The following is a 20,991-nucleotide window of genomic DNA, read 5'->3' as shown; positions in this document are numbered from 1 at the left end:
AACTGTATATATATATATATATATATATATATATATATATATATATATATATATATATATATATATATATATATATATTTATCTGTACCATATATATGTAGTAAGGCATAAGGTAGTGTGCATGATAGAGATATTAAAGCATATGTAGGGTTTTTTTTGAGGTGTGTGCCTTATGATACTTATGCATGTAGTAATAGCTGTACCATCCACGTCTTTCATTGTTCCTGTAAAATGGATGTTTATTTTATTGGTTATTTATTTATTTATTTGCAGTTTGTATTTTATATTTTATAATTTGCGGAAGATAATTATAGGTTTTAAAATGCATTTTCATGTAAAACAAATTCCCCCATCCATTTTGACTTATCATTGTGCAAGGTTATAACGCTTAGAATTTTTGTATGAAATTTTGAATGTAGTCATTTTGGGGAAACTTCTATAAAACTGTTGAGTAGTTGTTTTACACTTCTATTTTGTAAATGTGATTTCACAGTAATTTTTGTGAGTTGCAGTTTGGTTCTGACTTTTCATAATTTCAGTGTCATCCACAGCAAGAAAACTAAGAGAAGTCGCCAAAGTCCTGGACTGTTTAGCAAACCAACCAGTGAAGCACAAGTAAAAAAAAACAATGTGGTCACCATGCAAAAGTAGAATAACGTACTTTAATAAAATGAATGATAAACAATAAAAGCTTTCAGTATACACTTTCATCAGATCTATTAACACATGATACAATTACATAATTTAAACTAGACAACAACCAATCAGTGTAAAACTTTCAACCTCCGCCCCTTTAAAAAAGGTTTAAGGAGGATGCTTCCATTTAAGCCTGGTGGCTTATCAGCTTGCAAATCTACTATCCAATTTACTTCATCTATCTCAATTTTATTTGTTAACCCCCCCCCCCCCCATATTAAAGTTAATTTTTTGTAACACCGTGAACTCAAAGCTATGTGTAGGATTAGCTTGTGTACGTTTTGCTAGGGCATTTTTTATATTTCCTTTTCGAATATCCCTAACATGTTGAAGTATTCTTTCTTTAAAGCATCTGTTAGTTTTGCCTACATAGAAACTTACGCATTGTTTACATGTAGCAATATATATCAAATATTTAGTCTTACAATCGGCATATATATATATGTATATATATATATATATATATATATATATATATATATATATATATATATATAAATGGAAATAGGACCATTTACACAAAAGTAACACTGACCTATACTAGTGATATAGAAATATGTAAGATCATTAGAAATAATTAGAGGCTATTGACTATAGATGAAATATTTAAGGGTATAATAGGAGATCAGCCACATTTTTTTTTATTTAAAAATGATAGGAATTTGAAGCAAAGGTTATGTAATAATAATAATTGCAAGACATTTTATAGAGGCAAGTGAATTGGGACATTTCTGTGTGGACACTATAAGGCTTGTAGTTTTATTAAGAAAGAAAATGTTTTTAGACACCCCACTTTTAATACTATTTTTGCCCATCTATATATTCTGATTGTAACACCACATATTTGATATATATTGCTACATGTAAACAATGTGTATGTTTTTATGTAGGCAAAACTAATAGATGTTTTAAAGAACGAATACTTCAACATGCTAGGGATATACGAAAAAGGGTATATAACAAATGCCCTAGCAAAACATACACAAGTTAATCCTGCACATAGCTTTGAGTTCATGGTGTCACAAAAAATTAATTTTAATATGAGAGGGGTAGATTTCATAAGTAAACCTGAGATAGCTGAAGTAAATTGGATAGTAGATTTGCAAGCTGATAAGCCGCCAGGCTTAAATAAAAGTGTCCCCCTTAACCTATTTTAAAGGTGCTAAAGTCGAAAGTTTTACATCGATTGGTTGTTGTCTAGATTAAATTATGTAATTGTATCCTGCATTAGTAGATATGATTAAGGTGTATACCGAAAGCGCTTATCTGTTTATCATTCATTTTATTAAAGTATGTTTTTATACGTTTGCCTGGTGACCACACTGTTTCTTTTTACTTGTAATTTCAGTGTCAAAGTTGAGCTAGGGGTAGTGCATAAGTGGTGTGCTGAAACTGGAGCTCGGTCCACTAGCATAACTATGAAAGCATTAGCTTGATGTTCATCGTGTTACCCTGCTGCAGTCATCACACTTGGGGTTATCCTGCCGTCAGGCGGTCCTGCAGTCAGCCTGAATTCCAAAGTCTTGGTCCGGCGTCGGTTGCTGTCGCTTCTTCCCTGACATCAGTGCGCCAGGGGTATATAAGAGGTATCCAACGCCATTTTCTTTAGTCTTTCTTGCCGCGCGGTGCCTGAAGCAGAAGCAGTTCGCAATTGCCGGTCGGCCGACACCTGAGATTTTCGAATCGAATTTCAGTCCGAAGTCTTCAAAGCTAAGTACCCCGTTGGGGAACCTTTTCTTGCCTCAGTCCGATGTCAGAAAAAGTTAACAATTGCATTTCTTGTGGGAAGCAAATACCTCATAAGGACTTTAATTCTTATTGTATACCTTGCCTAGGCCCAGACCATGACATCACTGGTTGTCGGTTTTGTGCTAGGTTCAATAAGCGAACTATAAAGCGACGCTTTGATTTCGCACGACACTACTTGGGTAGGAAATTTAATTAGACTATGCCGTCGGAGCAACCGACTACCGGCGTGCATAAAAAATGCAAAGATAAAGACAGGCAGCCTAGATCCAAGCCAGATTCTGAGGCCTCGGCTGGGCTGGTGTCCGGTTCTCCAGTTTTCAGTGAGGCGCCTACGCAGCCCTTGGCAACCGCAGAACTGGAGCCCCAGACCACTTCGGATTCTCAAGCAGAGACTTCTAGGCCGACGCAGCCATTTTCTTTAGGCCCTACCGACAACATTGCAGAAGGAGAAGCCGGTGCTGTGGAAACACCTTCGGTTTCAGAAGGTGTCTTCAGACCGACTACTCTCACCATAAAATCGGTATGCTAAGCTTAAGACTCCTCTAAAACCAAAAAAGACTGCACATCAGTCTCCAGTACAAGGCCCCATGCCTAAGAAACAGATGCTTCAAATGGCAGAAGATTTGATTTCTTTCATCAGGAGTTCCCAACCCCCCCCCCCCCCCCAGACAAAAGGCCTAGACAAGAGGAGGATTATGCCTCCTCTGATCAAGTGTCTTTTTCCTCAGGCTCTTCTGAGGAACAGGATTACTCCTTTCCCCCTTATGAAGATTCTGATGCTGAAGATCCCATTCCCTCAGCTTCTCCCCCTGAAGACTATTCCTTTGGGGAAACCTTCCATACCATGAGGGAACATTTCCACTGGGAAGGTCAGGACTACTCCGACTCAAAGAAAAGGCTCCGAGAGTTTCTTTTACTCCCCCAGCACAGACCACTTGCTATCCCTCCAGTTTTAGACATTGTGGATGATGTTTACTTAGAATCTAGTATAAATCCAGATTCTGTGCCTCCTGCTCCAGCCAAACCAGATAGATATTATAGAGTGCCTGACTCACACAAATTCCTTTACAAAAGCCCTGTTGCTGACCCAGAGACAATCTGATAGGGTCCCAAATGGGCTAAGGCTTCTATGGCTAAAAATCCTGTACCCTCTGAAAGGGACTCCAGAGCACTAGATAGGTGGGGGAAGAAGGTTTACACCTCAACTACTCTAGCTATGAGAGCCCTAAATTGTCAATTTTACATGCTGAAATACCAGCAATGCCTAATGTCTCAAATAAAACAAAAGATGAGCACGCACCCTCAACAGTCTGAATTCAAGGAAATGCAGGATCTGTTGCACGCAGCTGAACAGGTGGGCAAACATACTTTACAATGTGGATTTGATTCCTTGGAAGCTTCCTGTAGAGCAGCTGTTACTGGGTCTGTTATACGTAGGCATGCTTGGTTAAAGGAACAAACTCTGCCTGATCATGTTAAAGCAAAGTTACTAGACGCACCCTTACAGCAGGATGTCTTATTTGGGGTTAAAGCAGAAGAGGTTTTAAAGAAAATGGAGGATAAGGCAAAATCTGTGCAGACGGTCAAAGATTTCTTACAGGTACACCCCCCACGCTTCAGCAGAAATTGGCCAACAAAAAATTGGTCCTTTCCAGCTTCTGACAGACCACAGAGGGTAAATACAGATGCCCAAGGGGCAGAGGACAAGCACAAATCCCTTACAAACCTCGCCAATGGGGCACTGCAACACAGAAGGGAGGAGAAGACAGGTCCCAAACTACTAGAATACAAACACAATGACTTAAACCTCAAACTGCCAAACAAAACTCTCTTGGCAGCTCCCTTGGGAGGAAAATTAGCATTTTTTACAGACAACTGGCGCATCATCACAAAGGACAAATGGGTCCTAGACATTATCTCACAAGGATACAGATTCCATTTCCACACCTTGCCAAGGATAAAAGGAATGCCAAACCTGCCACAAAATCAATGGGCAGAGGCACAAAAACAAATTACAGCTCTCATGGACATGAGAGCCATTCAACTGGTGCCTTCACAGGAGCAAGGCCAAGGATTTTACTCAAGGCTCTTTCTAGTCCCCAGAAAGGACAATGCTTGGAGACCCATTCTGGACCTTTCAATTCTAAACACCTTCTTGCAAGTACCCAAATTCAAGATGCTAACACTACAGCAGCTTCTTCCCATGTTGGGCAAGAAAGCTTGGCTAGTAACGTAGGACCTCAAGGAGGAAATTGCAGAAGATACCTCAGTTTCATTGCAGGTTCAACCCATTACCAATTCTCTGCACTGCCCTTTGGCTTATCTACTGCGCCCAGGGTCTTCACAAAATGCCTGGTACCAGTAATTGCATACTGCAGACAAAGAGGAATTCAAATATACCCATACCTGGACGACTGCCTCATCCAAGCAGAAAGCAAGGACATTCTCTTACATCATCTGACTTTTGTAAAACACCTTCTAAGTTGCCTAGGGTACACAGTAAATGAAAAGAAATCAAAACTAGTGCCCTCACAAAATATGACATTCCTGGGTGCCAGCTTGAATACAATGGCCCAGATGGCTTATCTGATGCCAGAAAAACAACTACAACTAACTCAATACTTCAAAATAATGGCAACAAAGACCCAACTCCCTGCAAGAAAAATTCTGCAGGCCTTGGGCTTCATGGCATCTTGCATACCACTAATACCATTTGCAAAACTGCATATGAGGAAATTACAATGGTACCTGAAAAGCGTATGGACTCAACACAGCCACAGCTTGGAAACAATGATACCTCTCATTCCCTGCCTTCAACAGGAGTTTCTATGGTGGTCACAGGCATGTCACTTCAACAAGGGTCAGCCTTTCACCTTACCCCCAGCCAGGCAAACTATGACAACAGATGCATTGGACTATGCCTGGGGGGCACACATGGCAGGACGGTGCGTTCAAGACATATGGACTGCAGATCAAAGGAATCTGCACATCAATCAAAAAGAAATGCTAGCTGTACAGAAAGCTCTGACAGCCTTCAAGGATCTATTACATCAAGGACAACTTACAATAAGGATGGACAACACCACAGTAATGTGGTACATAAACAAACAAGGGGGTACACACTCCTACCCTCTATGCAGGCAAGCAGTGACCTTGTGGAACACAGCACTGGCTTACCAAGTTCAATTACAAGCTCAATTCCTGCCAGGAAAAAAGAACACATTGGCAGACGACCTAAGCAGAAACATCATGGATCCCCACGAGTGGAAACTGGATCCACAAGTATTTGCAATGGTAACTCAAAAACGGGGGCGCCCAGCCAGCTATCAAAATTTTGCACAAGGACATTTCACCATCAAGCTTGGAAAGTGGACGCGCACTCATTCAGTTGGAAAATGCTGACAGTATATGCCTTTCCTCCATTGCCCCTTCTCACGAAGGTGCTGCTGAAAGTCAGGATGGAGAGACCCCGAATGATACTCATTGCCCCAGACTGGCCACGCCAGCACTTATACCCACTACTAAGGAACATGACCCAGGGCCCACCATGGATTTTATCACAAATTCCTCATCTGCTCACACAGCAAGACAGTCAGATTCTACACAGCCAGCTCAAAACCTTAAATTTGGCTGCATGGCAAATCATCTAAGCAACCAGCCAGCTCCTCTTTCACAAGCTGTTATGGATGTCATTCTGGAGGCCAGGAGGCCCAGCACCAGGAAAGCCTACTCAGACAAATGGAAAAGATTTTGCACCTGGAACCAAGGTAAAGGCCAAAATACCCTTCAGCCGGACATACCTCAGATTCTACAATATTTAACTGAGTTGTTACACAAAGGACCTTCTTTTTCATCTATTAAAATCCATGCCTCAGCTATTTCAGCTCACTTCAACATGTATCCTCCCTTATTTTCACATCCACTTCTAAGGCAGTACCTCAGGGGGTCCAAAACATTAGGCCTCCCAGGAGAGCGCCAACACCAACTTGGGACCTCAATTTTGTTCTGGAAAAACTTACGCTGCCACCTTTTGAGACAGCTTTCTCAGCTGATTTAAAGTTTATATCATGGAAGACTGTCCTGCTGCTAGCAATTACTTCAGCCAGAAGAGTCTCAGAGCTACAGGCACTAATGGCAGAAGAGCCTTTTCTCATTTTTCATCAAGACAGAGTTTCTCTACAAACTAACCCCTCCTTTATGCCAAAGGTGGTATCCAGTGTGGCTCTAAATCAAACCATCAATTTACCCACCTTCTTCCCAAATCCACAGAACAAAGGAGAAAGACTCCTGCACTCCTTGGACATTCACAGGCAACCACGTTACTACTTGGATAAAACTAAGGTTTTCAGAAAATCTGACCAGCTTTTTGTATCCTATGCTACAGCATCACAAGGAAAGGCTATCTCAAACCAGACCATTTCCAAATGGATAGGACATTGCATACGTTTTTGCTACACCCATCATGGGAAACCAGTTCCTGCTAGCATAAGACCCCACTCCACCAGGGCAGCAGCTACATCTACAGCCTTCCTCAGGGGGGGTGCCAACCAAGGATATTCTGGAAGCTGCAACTTGGGAGTTCAGTACACACCTTCACCAAACACTATCACTTACCACTTTACTCTAAGACTAGAGCTGGCTTCGCCACTGCAGTTTTGCAGGGCCTTCTAGCCTCCTCTAACCCTGTTTGACTCCACCTCCCCATCCTTAGCTTTGGGATTCTACCCAAGTGTGATGACTGCAGCAGGGTAACACGATGAACATAGTACAGTTTTGTACCTACCATAAATGTAGATGTTCGAGTGTATACCCTGCTTCAGTCCAGGTTACCCTCCCTCCATCCCCTCTGACCTAACTAAAACCTTTCAATACCTTAAAATCTGATACAACCTTTGTGGTGTATTTGCTTATAGCTGGAGGGATGTTTTGTTTGTGCTAAACTTTTATTATTGGTACTATCTACTGACCACCTTTTGGGGGGCACCTGACATCTGGGGCAAGAAAAACTGAAGAAAATGGCGTTGGATGCCTCTTATATACCCCTGGCGCACTGACGTCAGGGAAGAAGCGACAGCAACCGACGCCGGACCAAGACTTTGGAATTCAGGCCGACTGTGGGACCGCCTGACGACAGGATAACCCCAAGTGTGATGACTGCAACAGGGTATACACTCGAACATCTACATTTATGGTAGGTACAAAACTGTACTTTTTCATGTTTGTGGTCAGTTGCTGACTGATGTGAACAGGTGCCCAACTTTCCTGTTGCTAGAGTCTGAAGTAGAATACTCAAGATTGTAAAATTAAGAAAATGTTGAACCTGCCCGTATGTCTGAATCAGCATACATATAAAGTTGTATGTGCTGTTTTCTTCTCTGATAAAAGGCAAACAAGGATATCTTTCAATGGGCAGCCACAACCTAAAAATATTTTAGTCAAATCAATACCCTTCCGTATTTTCCAGTGCCTTTCTATCCTAAAGCAACTTTTCTTAGACATAAATTGTAAGACAGGGCATTTGTGTGGTAGATTGCACATTTCTTTGTATGCTTCTTGTATGGTAGGGAGGGATGAGAAATTTTCCTTTTTTGTAGAAAAATAGGTTCAGATTATTTTTTTTCTGAGGATGCCGGTCTTAGAAATCTTGGAGGTATAGCAGGGATCCAGGAGCCTCTTGGAAGTCTGGAAAAACAGAGCACAGTCTAAGGGCAGAAGGATTTCTAGACTTTTTTTTTTTTAGCCAGTGATAGACATTTCTTTCCATTGATTCCTTCAGCACTCCTGCCAGTTCAGTCTTGCTTTCATTTAACTTCCATTCAGGCATCCCGTTTAGTTGGGACCAGTGTTTTTCATTATAGATAGAACTAAAACAACATTATATTAGAAAAGTATTTGAAATTAATTTTATAGTCAGTTTACAAACAGAAATTTCTGTCAAATCACCTTTATCAGCATATTCCAAGGACACCAAAGGAGATGCTAACCAGCACAGAGCCTGCTTTATGCTATGTGTTAAGTCAGAGTCATAAGAGTAGCATGTCCATTACTTTTCTAGTCCCAGAGAGGTGCACTAGGACTTGGAAGACACCTTTTAGATTTGTCTAGTCTAGTCAAGCACCAGAATCAAGAAATTAAATTTGGTTCTTCCTCTTCTATTTCAGGGAGTCTAGATAACAAGTCTGTACATGCAAGATGCTTTGACATGGCCCTGGTTTTTAATTCCAGAGGGTATTTTTCAGGCTTCAAATGGGAAATGGGAAAGTAGCACTTTCGGTTTGCTGCCATTTGGTCTAGCAACATTACCTAGAGAGTTCACCATTTGTGTGCCTTCTGCCATAATGGCATTCGTAGACAGTAGGAGATGCACATCTATCCTTATTTGTATGACTGACTCAGTCAAGCTCAATTGTCTCAGTCATTTAATAGGCTAATCTGTGTTATCTCAGATTTCTACTTGGCCTGCACATTCCATGGTTAGCAACCACCACAGTGAGTAGGGCATTCTTAAAAGGCACCTTCTACTTCAGACCACCTCTCCCACCTCTGGAAGTGATCCCATACTATCTTGGAACATGTAGTTCATTTGGAAGCTTTAACCAAAGCTTCCTTCGAGACTTCAATATGGACCTTAGATTTTTTTTATCTTTGAAACTTTTCTTTTTAATTTCACAGGAGACCTTTGAGCGCAACATAAACCAGTCTATTTATCCATAATCTATTTTCATTCACTTCAGCTATTGGTTGTTGGACCCAATTGGATCTAGCCTCGTTACCGACTCTGAAGTTCTTCAGTTCCAGGTCTCTTACTTGTCTCCTACCCATAATTTCCTGAACTTCACCTCATTACCTCAGGTCTCATTTGACACCTGAAGATTTCAGTTGTTTCAACGAGGGCTCAAAGTTACTATATCCTTTTGTGGTTTCCTACTTGCTAATCTTGCTATTGGCATTCCTCCTCCCCTCTCTCTCTAGATAGTGTTGTAGCAGTTTCAAAGTTCATTATCTTTAGCTTTAGGTAGATTAGGTTAGTCGCAGAAAGTGATATATATCCAAGTATATATATATATATATATATATATATATATATATATATATATATATATATATATTTAGTGAATATAATAGTAGTAATTTGCATAGCAGTTCAATGCTTCTGAACTTTGGGAGTGTGTGTGTGTTTTTCCTAGAGTTACAAGTTATAGCTGATGGACAAGGTTTAAAAAATACATGGAGTGTGGTCAGAGGCTCCCTCCCTAAGACCCACACTCCTTGCATGTTTAATGTTTGGGCACTGCCCATCTTTATACACAGTGTCAGACCTGCTATTCATTCAGCTCTCAGGCTCTTCAAACTAGGAGGGATAAATCGATTCTGAAAGGTCTCTTTCCCCTTCAGACAGTGTGTGCTGTACCTTCCACTTCCTCAACTGCCTCCTGTCCCTGCAAAGACAAGAGGCCCAAGGACAAGAAGAAAGAGAAGGGGGTCGAGAAAGAAAAAGCTAGTTAAAAGACAAAGATAAGATGAACGAAAAGGAGAAATCACACTCTTGAAGTCCTGTAAGTACTCTCCAAGTACAACTGTGTTATCCAGTTTGGATCCCAAGGTTCCACAAAGTTCGGAGCCAACTGTTCTTCAGAATTGTCTGGCACTTCCTCAGCCCTGGTTCTCCCTGAACCCTCAGAATTTTAGTCTACACTCACTGATCCTCCAAGAACAAAGGTACTTGTGACCATTTTTCGTGGTGGTGTCGACTTTGTCTTCCAGAAACCTGACTGAACAAGATGCTGACAGGATTTTGAGAAAGTTCCTCAGAATGCCGATTCAGTTGGGAAAGTACTGAGGACTGGACCAACTATCCCTCCTCCTCTTCATTATCTGGTCCCTGTCCACCCCTCAGACCCGGCTATCTCAGATCTATTATGTCCCAGAGTGCCTTTGTCAAAGCTGACAGTAAAAGTGACTTCAACTCCAATAGGTTTCATTCCTCTTTTAAGTACATTTGGATCAGGAAGAGACTGTGAGCCAGCTTCAGCACCGTGGATCTAGGGGATGGGTCAACACAGAATTTGTTGGAGCCATCTCTTCCCCTCCGTGCATCGGCTCTCAATAGCTAGTGACAGAAATCTGCCTCAGGGTCGAGACCTCTTGGTTCTGGAACTTCCTTTCTGTCTGTGGGCAGGAGGGCTCTGGTGGAGCTGAAGGCTTCTTCAGCCTTCCAGGTTTTTGAGCAGGACCTTTTGATATCAAGGGAGAAACCACATCCATCTAGTTTGGTTCCATCCAATCCCAGGCAAGAATCATCTTCTACTTCCCATCTTTTTGCCAAGGAGAGCTAATTCCACAGGCTTTCCAGTCTACATGCTAACATTGGCTCCCAGTCTGATTCAAAACCTTCCAATCATCGCCCCCGGAACTGGTTCACAGAAAACACACAACAAGTGGAAACACTTAGACTCTTTTCCAGTTCTCCAGAGTCTTTCACAGAAGACACAGACTTGGATGAAGGTGAAGGCTCCCCAAGATCCTTACTGAAGACGTCACCTTTGTAGAGATCCTCAGATTAATGAAGGAGGGGGAGGTAATGGTCCACCAAATAACCCTTCTCTGTGTTCCTGGAGGCCTTTGGTTCCAGTTCACCCTTGTCTTGGATGATACCAACCATTTTCTCACTCATTACTTTGATGGTACAACAGGTATGGAAGGAACCTGTGATGGTGGAGCCCATCCCTAAGAAACCTGATAGGATTCTGGCAGCACCTAAAGATCAGAAACAGAGCAAAGTTCCACTGGTGGATGCATTGGTGGTAGTGGCAGCCACAAAGAAGGAACTATCAGAAGAAAGTTCCTTGGTCTGTCCCTTTAACAGGGAGTCTAGGATTATGGGTCATTTTGAGAACTGGACATACGCTTCAACAACTTTCACCCTTAGAGCTTGTAATTATTTAGCCCATGTTACTGGATTTCAGAGAGCAACAAAATCAAGAAGATTGAGGATTTTTGCTTGGAAATATGTACACAGATATTTTTTGTAGTCTAAGTTGATTCCAGAGAATTTTTCCTCAGGTAGACAGCAAATGTTGGAGGTGTTATGGAGAAGAAAGAGGTATTTGGGAACATATTTTCTAGGAGTGTAATGAGTTGGCAGACTTTGAAGATTCCCTGCAGACTACTCTATCAGAGACACTAGGTGAGCAAATTAATATAACTAAGGAAATGATTTTTCTGAGCTGTGATAATAATCAGAATTGTCTAGACATAGTAAGGCCTTGCTGATTCTAATTATGGTGGCTGCCAAAAATACAGTACTAGAAAATGGAAATCAAAGTGTAAACCAACTGTACTAGAAGTAGTGAATATAGTAACAGAGTTAAAACAACTGGAATTGGGATATTTAGAAATGGGTAGAAGTAAATTACATAGGAGAAGTGGGAACTGTGGGAACAATACATACAGGGGAGGAATGAGGTTTAAAAGAAGCAGGATTTGAATGAATTATGTAATGTTTGACTGACAATGATTGGGTAGATTATAAGTGATGTATAAAGTTTGCAACTAAGGTTATGTCAGTATGGTTTGTTTTCATTTGTATAAAAAAATGGTTCTAGCCTAACTGGGAGTTGAACTATGTATTGAATTCCGAGTACAGGGGGTCTTGGTCATTTTATGGGAGGTTTTTGAATGATATAATTATATTTTGAACTGATAAGAGAAACAAACTGGAGGATTTTTTTAACTTCCTCCATGGGACCACTACTTTTTTGAAATTTACCACGACTAAGTCTAGTGAGTGTATTAACTACTTGGACATTACAATTAAGAAAAATAAGGAAAGAGCCAGGTTTGAGTCTAATATTTACAGAAAGCCCACATATTCAAATTCATTGTTACATTTTTCTAGCTGCCATCCATATCACCAAAAGAAATCCCTAGTAAAGGGACAGGTGGTAAGATTAGCTAGGATGGTTTCAGAGGACACTGAATTTGAAACACAAAGTACTGTGTTAAAGAATATGTTTAGGAAGAGAGGTTAACCCTGATAGCTTCCTTGGTGGAATTTTTCAAGAAGTAGAGTTTAAAAAAAGAAATGGGTACTTCGTCCCTTTGTTAAGGAAGAAAGAAGGGGTTAGCCCCATTGTGGAGGGAAACCATGAAGATACAGAACAAAAGTTTAATAGAGCGTTGATTTTAACATTCAACAGTGACTTTTATGGTATTAAGCACATTATTGAAAAAAATGGTGTCTCTTCCAAATTAACAATAACTGGGCTAACACAGTAGGTAATGTCCCTGGAGTGGTATATAAAAGAGATTTGTGTATTAAAAACATGGTGGAGAGAGAGAGAGTGATCCCATAGTGGCTGGAAAAATGTCATTATTGTAACCAATGTAAGTATATAATTGAGCAGGATTTGGTGGAGTTGGAGAACTATGGGAGTATATATTTAAAGAGAAAGTAGGACTGTAGCTCCAAGGGGGTTATATAACTGTCCCTGTGCCAAAATTGTCCAGGATATTACATCGGAAAAAAATAGGTTGTCTTAGGACTCTGATATACCAGCATATATAAAGCATAAAGAAAAAAGATAGGAATAACGCATTATTTAGACATATCAAGGGAAATATGGAACATGGATTTAAATTCATTGCCATTGATCATGTACAGCAAACATTCAGGGGTGGATGTTAGAATATAAGGAACTGCAATGTTTTATAAGTAATGTTTTAAAACTTAATGCAGGGTTTGAATTACGGTAAGTATGGTTTTTATTCAGACAGAATTGTTTTTTAATATAATGTTTTTAAATATATTGAGAGAAATATAGACGTGTGTGTGTGCTATTTTTATCTTTATATATGTAAGTGGTGTACTTGTGAGTAATAAGGTGTAGATTGTTATAAGGTTGTGTATTGGTTACTGCATCATCCAGTTAGAGGGATGTGAGGATTATATAATGTGGCTGTTCGTTATTGGCTTTGTTCTGATGAAGTCATGTATACCTGTGGATGAAAACGCTAAACTAATAAATTAATTGCAGTGAACTTCTGGTTCCTGGTCATCCTTTGCGGTTGCTTGATTCAAAGTTCATGTTTTTGTTTTACATCCACAAACAGGGAGGAACACACTCCTACCCCCTTGTATTGAGAAACCGTGACAATCTGACAATGGGCAAGGTCTTTTCACCACTTTTTAATAGCAACACATATCCCGGGGTCGTCCATTGTACTTGTGGACAAATTGAGCAGATCTGTCTTAATGCCTCATGAATGGTCTTTCAATTCAGCAGTGGCAACTTTGATTTTCAGTCACGGGGGCCAACCTTGTGGTGACATGTTTGCATCCCACCTAAATAGTAAGTGCTGCAGTTACTTTGCCCTGATACCTCTGAAGGATCAATCAGCAAAGGATGCTGTAGTCCACATTTTGCCCCCCAGGTCTCTTCTATGTTTTTCCTCTATTGCCTTTGATAAACATTTTGTACAGAAAGCAAGAATGTGCAAGGGCAGGATTATCCTCATTGCTCATTTCTGGCTTTGACTAATGGTTTCCTTTCCTCTGGTCTCTCCTAGAACATCCTTCATGGATGCTGGACCATTATTAAGACCTACTAACACACCTGTCTGGGCTGCCTCCTTTAGACCAGAAAGCCATGAAGTTAACTGCTTTGTTCCTCCAATTCTAATGTTAGCCAGAAAACCAAGCTGCCTTCTTTGTTTGTTCAGATCATATCACCCCCTCAAAAACAGACCATTTTGAAAGTTTACCATAGCAAATGGAAGAGAGTCTCCATTTGTGCTATGTCAAGGAGTTTAGATCCTTTCTCTGCACCTATTTATTCCATTTTAGAATTCCTGTCAGAACTTTTCCACAGTGGCTCCAGTTATTCAACTATCAAAGTGCAAATGGTAGCTATCTGAAGTTTCCACATAGGCCAGAATGGCAACTCGTTAGCTTCTTTGAGTCAGATTCCCTTCAAGAAGGCCTTACATTCTCCTACAGTCACCTGTCAGAGACCTGGTACCTCTGTGGGACATTACCATCATGTTACAGGTATTGACTCAACCACTCTTTGAACTTGAAGCATCAATTGATTTGAAGATTCTCTCTCTTTGATAATTTTAAATTGGCAGTTCTTTCAGCCAAGTGGATTTCAGAGACGCAAACACTTTCCTGCAAGCCGCCATATTTGGTTTTTCGTAAAGACAGAGTTTCTTTAAGAACGGATGCCTGTTTCCTTCCCAAGGTGGCATCTGAATCAAATTTAATTCTGTCAATAAACCTACCATTTTTTTCAAAGATTCTCAAACAACTCTCATACATTGTACATATGCTAGAAGTTCATCACCAGCTTAGGTTCTGTCTTCATCGGACCAAACTATTCAGAAAATCAGATAAATTGCTTGTGGCATTCTCAAAACCTAGATTGGGCAAAATAGTGGCTAAGGTTACTCTATCTAGATGTTATCCAAATGCATTTACTGCATTTGCAGTCAAAGGGTTGTTTGTCTTAGTCTAAACCGAAGGCTCATTTTACAAGGGCAGTGGCCACTTCTACAGCCTTTGCCAATAGACTACCTATTGATGATATTTGCGCAGCATTTACTTGGTCAGTAGTTCATACCTTTGTATCTCATTACAAGCCTAATGAACAGTCTAGATCACATTCTTGCTTTGGTTGCACCATCCTCAGGAATGTCCTCCTTTGATGGTCTATAAGCTTGGGAATTTGTCCCATGGCTGAAGTGGATGAAAATAAACATTGGATATGAAAGTTATGTGCTCACCATAATAATAGATCCATGTTCTGTGGTTTTTGCCTGTTGCAGCCTCCCTCCAATCTGCCCCCTGTCAAATTCTCACAGTTGGGCTTCTGATGACCAAGTTGACTCTGTTTTACCCTGTCTGTCAGCAGTCCTTGTTACCCATTCTTATAATCCTGCCATTTCTTTCTATTTTAGTGTAGTATGAGGTATTGCCAACTATGCCAGGAGAAGTAGGGCAGTGGATGTGTAACGTATGCCAGCATAGCTAGCTGGAGTTTTGTAAAGAATTATATGTCATTTGTATATCAAACTGATTTGTACAGGTGCGTATGTTGAAAATGTGTTTGTAAAGCTGGATGTGTTAAAAAATGTACCAACAGTGGGTCCTGCTGGACAGCAAAGAAATGCACCTGTATGTCAGACTGTATTGTAACTGCTGAAATTAATATATTGTAACAGAAGATACTGGAAGAGAAGAGGTAATTCTCAGTCCAGCTAACTTTGAAAAATTGTCTGAAATTAAGTTACCTGGTTTAGGCCATAAAGACTGTATCTTACAGTTCTGATTACAGACAGAGACAATGTCTGTGAAAACCAGGACTTAGGAATCCTACTGCATTGTCCTTAGGGGTGAGCTAATTGCTACCTTGGAAGAGTGGAAGTTTTTGAAATGGTGTTATAGCTTCCAGATGCCGTAACACATCTGAGCAAAGCTCTGTGTGTGCCTTTGGTAACACATATGTGCAAGATTCTGGCTCATTTTCTAGTAAAGGGGATAGTTTGGGAACTAGAAGTCAGGTGATCAGATGTATTTCATATCATTCTGTAATCCAGCGCTGAAATGAGACTGAAGTCTCAGGGCAGTCTGTTTTTGAAACCTGACAAAGAAGGATCACTCACCCACTTCATCTTGCCTTGCTCTAGTAAGTGAAGTAGGGAACAGTAATTCTTTAAATCAGTTAGGAAAGCATTGTGAGACTTGTTAAGTATTGTTTTTCTGCATCTGTTTGTACCTTTCCATCTGTGTTATTTTTAATATTTCCTGTGATTGAAACTCTGGTGTTTATTGTAAGTAGATATTTAGTATTTTCATGTTCTTTTATTATTTATTATTAAATATATATTTAAACTTTTTATTGTGACTAGTCTTTTAGATAGTATTTTAACATTTGAGAGTACTTGTATTTATTTGGTGACACTGTGGCCACTCCTGAAAGCCTTGCTGCATTGGTCAAACACTAATATTTGTATTAGTATTAATTTTACTCAGTATAATTGGGTATCCTTGTAAGAGTCTTAGAGTAGCTGGGTTTAGAGTGTTTTGATGAAAGTACCTACCTTATAGTCTGGGCAGAGAGGGCATAACTGGCAAATCTGTGTCACCCCTTTCCCAGGTGTGTGTGTGAAAATCAAATCTGTGTGTGTGTCAGCTACTTGGAGCAGGTACACAGAGCACTGGTTTCACAGAGAGGGTGGTGGAGGAGTTGGCTTGGAGCACTCGGCTGAGGATTCATCTGTACAGCTGTGGTCAGTGTGGGGTCTTATTTAGGGCCTGGTGAGAGAGAGAGATGAAAATCCAGCCCCAGGACGGGAGTGTTCCATATGTGCCTGCTCTTAAGAGAAATTGTGCTTGGTGCAGAGAACTGCATCTGGAAACTGTGTGTGTATCTGTTTCTGTTCTAAGTGAACATCCCTCACTGGTGTCAGTAGTGAGGACTGAGGCTACTTGATTACTGGCCCAGAGGAGGGACATCACACTTGTATTCTGGATTTAGACTTGAACAGGGTTTATTTGTTTGATATACACATGTATAAGTTTAGATATGGTGATAATATCTTAATGGGGGCAAACTCGATCTGAGGTGGAGTGCAGAAAATTATGTATGGGAGGAGTCAGAAACCTGAAACTGAAGAACTTCAGAGTCAGTGCCGAACTCAGATCTTGTCACATCTGACAACACACAGTTGAACCAGATGATAATCAGACAACATGAATCTGTCACTATGGTAGGTACATACATTTCATTTTTTTCCATAATGATAACATCAAAGTGGGGTATCTTCTGTATTACATGGGTTTCAAAAGGGTACTGGAATATTTTATATTAGTAGGACCAGATAATTCAAGAAAAAATTTTGGCTGTTTGTATTATTTATTTCCCATAGTCAAGGTCTGGCCGTATACCTTGTCTAGGTACATTTCTGATGCATGACATTTTGTTGCATTTCTTTGGGATGTGTCCTGCCAGCTGTACCCAAGGTCCGCATCACTATGGTTGTGACCATGTCTGAGCATTCCTCAGAAATGTTTCTGTATAGGGCCTTTGCACAGCTTTAGCACTGTACAGTCTCAACACTTATTTTGCATTCAGGGCATGTTCTTCCATTGGGAGCTATTTTTGTCAAAATAATGTTGGTCTAGTTGAGCCCATAAAATATGTACCTGGGAGCTCTGCTCTGTAGGTTGCCAAAGATAGGCCACTACTAGTTAGATGTAAAAGTTATGTGTTTACCATAATTCTTGATTTCTGTACATACCATAATACTCAATTTTTAAGTAGTACATTCACTGGGACATCCCGTCAGTGGTCTGACTGCCATTCACTGCACATAGATTTTGGCTAGCATCACTTTCTTTGTCTTTTTTCTTTTTTTTCTTTGCTTTTAAAACAGTACATAAATCAGTTGTAAAACAAACAAATAACTGTTTACATAGGTCCACACCTGATCAATAGATCAACAACAATTAATATTTTCAAGTAAGTCTTTAAGTTTAAGCCAAGATTTATATGAATGTGTAATATTAGAAGTTCTCATCTTTACAGCATGCAGTTCACTACTGCAAACAGTTTTTGCCATACCAATAAATTCAACACTAGAGGGGGTAACTTTACTTTTCTGGTTTTCAGTTATTATTTTTCTGGCTGTAGCAAGACCAGACCAAAGAAGAGGCATTTGGATTTTTGGAATCATCTCCGGAATCAGAGCATTAAATAAAACTAAAGATTTAGAAATATTACAGCTGCATCACTGAGTTTGAATAAAGTTACTAATTTATTTCCAAAAACGGAGAGATGACTGCAAATTCCTATACCATAAGCATCCAATCAGCTTTTAGAATCACATCTTCAGCATTTAATTCTACTTGATTTCTACATGATTGTAATTTTGTTAGGAGTGACAAAAGCTCTGTGTAAAAATTATCAAGTGAAAAGTTTTCATTATAATGAAGATGTAGCTTTATCTATAGATTTTAATGTTAATTTCTTGTATTTTTCAGAGAAGTCTTCATTATTAATTTTTGAGGAGTAATTCCAATAAGAATTGTCTAAATATATGACATTTAACTTAAGGATTTTATACATTTGTGACAAATATGATTTATTTTGCATCCATTATTTATCTTAAATAATTTTATACATTTGTGACAAATATGATTTATTTTGCATCCATTATTTATCTTTTTTTAAGAATCCCAATAAAATATCTTATTTACCTCTGTGTTCACAAAGTCTCTAAATATTTGTAAAATTAACCATTTCTCAGAATCTTGATTGTATTTGGACCTTAAATTTTCAACATTATATATATATATATATATATATATATATATATATATCAGTACCATTTAAGAATTGATGCCAATAAACTAAATTACTTTGATGTTTCAGTACAAGCATTTTGTTGAAGTTATGAGTTTCTAAGCAGTCATTTGTATATATAATTGGAAACATAGAACATATTAAGTCTTTAATACATTGGTTAGAATATGTGACCTTTTGGAAAGAGGAAATTATGTTATTTACATAGGGAATTTGAGAAGATGGTGTAATACCATTTACACAGAAATATTTTATTTACCAGATAAAACTATAGGTAGTAGTAGTTATGACTGGTTGTGATATGTTTTTAATTAACTAATAATAAGTTTTGATGTATCTGTTTCCATTTTGAATCGTAAGGTGAATTTATCCACAACGCTATAACTTTTATAGTTGTTGAAGTAGTATATGATTGAATATCATGGGATCCTATTCCACTGTTATCCCAAACTTTTTTGTGCCAATCAAAGGGATCTCTTGGTTTATTAGGATGATAAAAAATTAAGTAGAATGTTTATCATCTTCTTCAATTTTTTTGGTGGATAAGAGTACTAAAATTGTAAGACAAACATTATTTTATGGAGAATGACCATCTTAATAAGCATTAATTGTTATTCAGTGGTAAAGAAGAGTTTGTTCCAATTTGTGACTAAACTTAAATTTTTATCAACCACCTGTTGGAAGTTTGTATAATTTCTTTACTATTAGACCAAATGGTTATACCAAGATATTTCATTTGATTGCTCTTCCAATTGAAGTTAGAATATTTTTGTATGATTTTTAAAATTTTTATTAATAATGTACTTTTTTATTATGATTAAATCTTAAGTTTGAGATTTCTTCAACCTGACTCATAGAACTATTTATATGTTCTAATGAATTTTCTGTATTTCCTATTGTTAGTAAAATATCATCAACAAAGAGATGAGTCTTTAGTTTGAAATCTTCCTTTATTTTAATGCCATTAATCTTCTTATTAGTTATAATACTAATTGCAAAGGGTTCTATAGCTAATGCAAAAAGTAAAGGTGATAATGGACAGCCTTGTTTTGTGCTTTTTTTTTGTAGTTTAAAAGAATTGAAAAGAAAATAACCTATTTTAACATAAGCACAAGGGTTATTGTGTAACTTAGAAATTAATGCAATTAGCTCAGGTGAGAAATTATACACTTTGTAAGGGTTTTAAACAAGTACGACCAGTTAACTGAGTCAAAACCTTATGTAATTTGAGACTAATGATAGAAAGTTCTTTTGTATTTGCATAGTCTGTTAATGTGTGTATTCTTAATATTATCCTTTACTTGTCTATTTGTTAATTAGTTTAGGTATATATAGATTAATTCTGTTAGCTAAAATGGGCATGAACATCTTATAGTCCACATTTAAAAGTGAAATGGGTCTGTATAATGAACACTGTAGTATCCTTATATTGTTTTAAAATAGGTGACACAAGGGAATATATCCATGATTGGGGGGGACTTAAGCAGTTGTTTTTATTTATTTGTAGACCTTATCTAATATTTAAAACTGCATCATCCAGTAGTATTTTATATTGTTCTAGTATAAGACCATCTAAGCCCAGCACCTTATTTTTTAACTTTTTTATTTGATACTTCTGTTAAAGTGAACAGTCTATATTTTTTTTATTATTTGTTTACTTGTTAATTTATTATTTATATTTTCCCTTAGAAAACTGTCAACTATATCATCGTTATCTAGGTTGTTTTATTATTTACATTTTCATAAAATATTTTAAAGGTCTTAAGAATACCTTTAATATCTGTTCTGCTTTCTTTTTTATTTATGTTTGTTATAATTTTTTTGATATGATTTAGTTTATTCACTTTATTTGATCTAAGAGCAATTTTATGCAAGCTTAAAGGATTTACCTAATATGCCTGAAATGTAAGTTTTTCCAGGTTTATTGAAACTTATGATTTAGAATTTCAACATATTTTGTAATTAATTTTTTAAGTTCAGACTGACTGATGATGGGGGGCCGGCGACAGTGGTGCAGCGGTTAGCGTTGCCACCTGACAGCAAGAGGCTCTCCAGTCCGATCCTTGGCTGGGCTGCCTGCTGGGCAGAGAGCGCATGTCCTCATGTGGGTTTCTTCCAGGTGCTCCGGTTTCTTCCCACATTCCAAAGACATGCTGTAGGTGGATTGGACACTCTAAATTGG

At 38.6% G+C, this 20,991-nt stretch overlaps 1 protein-coding gene across 2 annotated transcripts in view; it reads left to right on the top strand.

Annotated features, from left to right (window-relative positions):
- SMG6 (SMG6 nonsense mediated mRNA decay factor) overlaps window positions 1–20,991 on the top strand; it is a 3,859,488-nt gene that overhangs the window by 3,808,303 nt on the left and 30,194 nt on the right. The gene's annotated exons all lie outside the window — the stretch shown is intronic.

The sequence above is a fragment of the Protopterus annectens genome, chromosome 13.part0, assembly GCF_019279795.1.
Source record: "Protopterus annectens isolate FY-2018-M chromosome 13.part0, PAN1.0, whole genome shotgun sequence".
In the NCBI taxonomy this organism is placed as follows: Eukaryota; Metazoa; Chordata; order Ceratodontiformes; family Protopteridae; genus Protopterus; species Protopterus annectens.
Note: the sequence above shows the minus strand (reverse complement) of the source record. Positions and strands in the feature narration are given on the sequence as shown.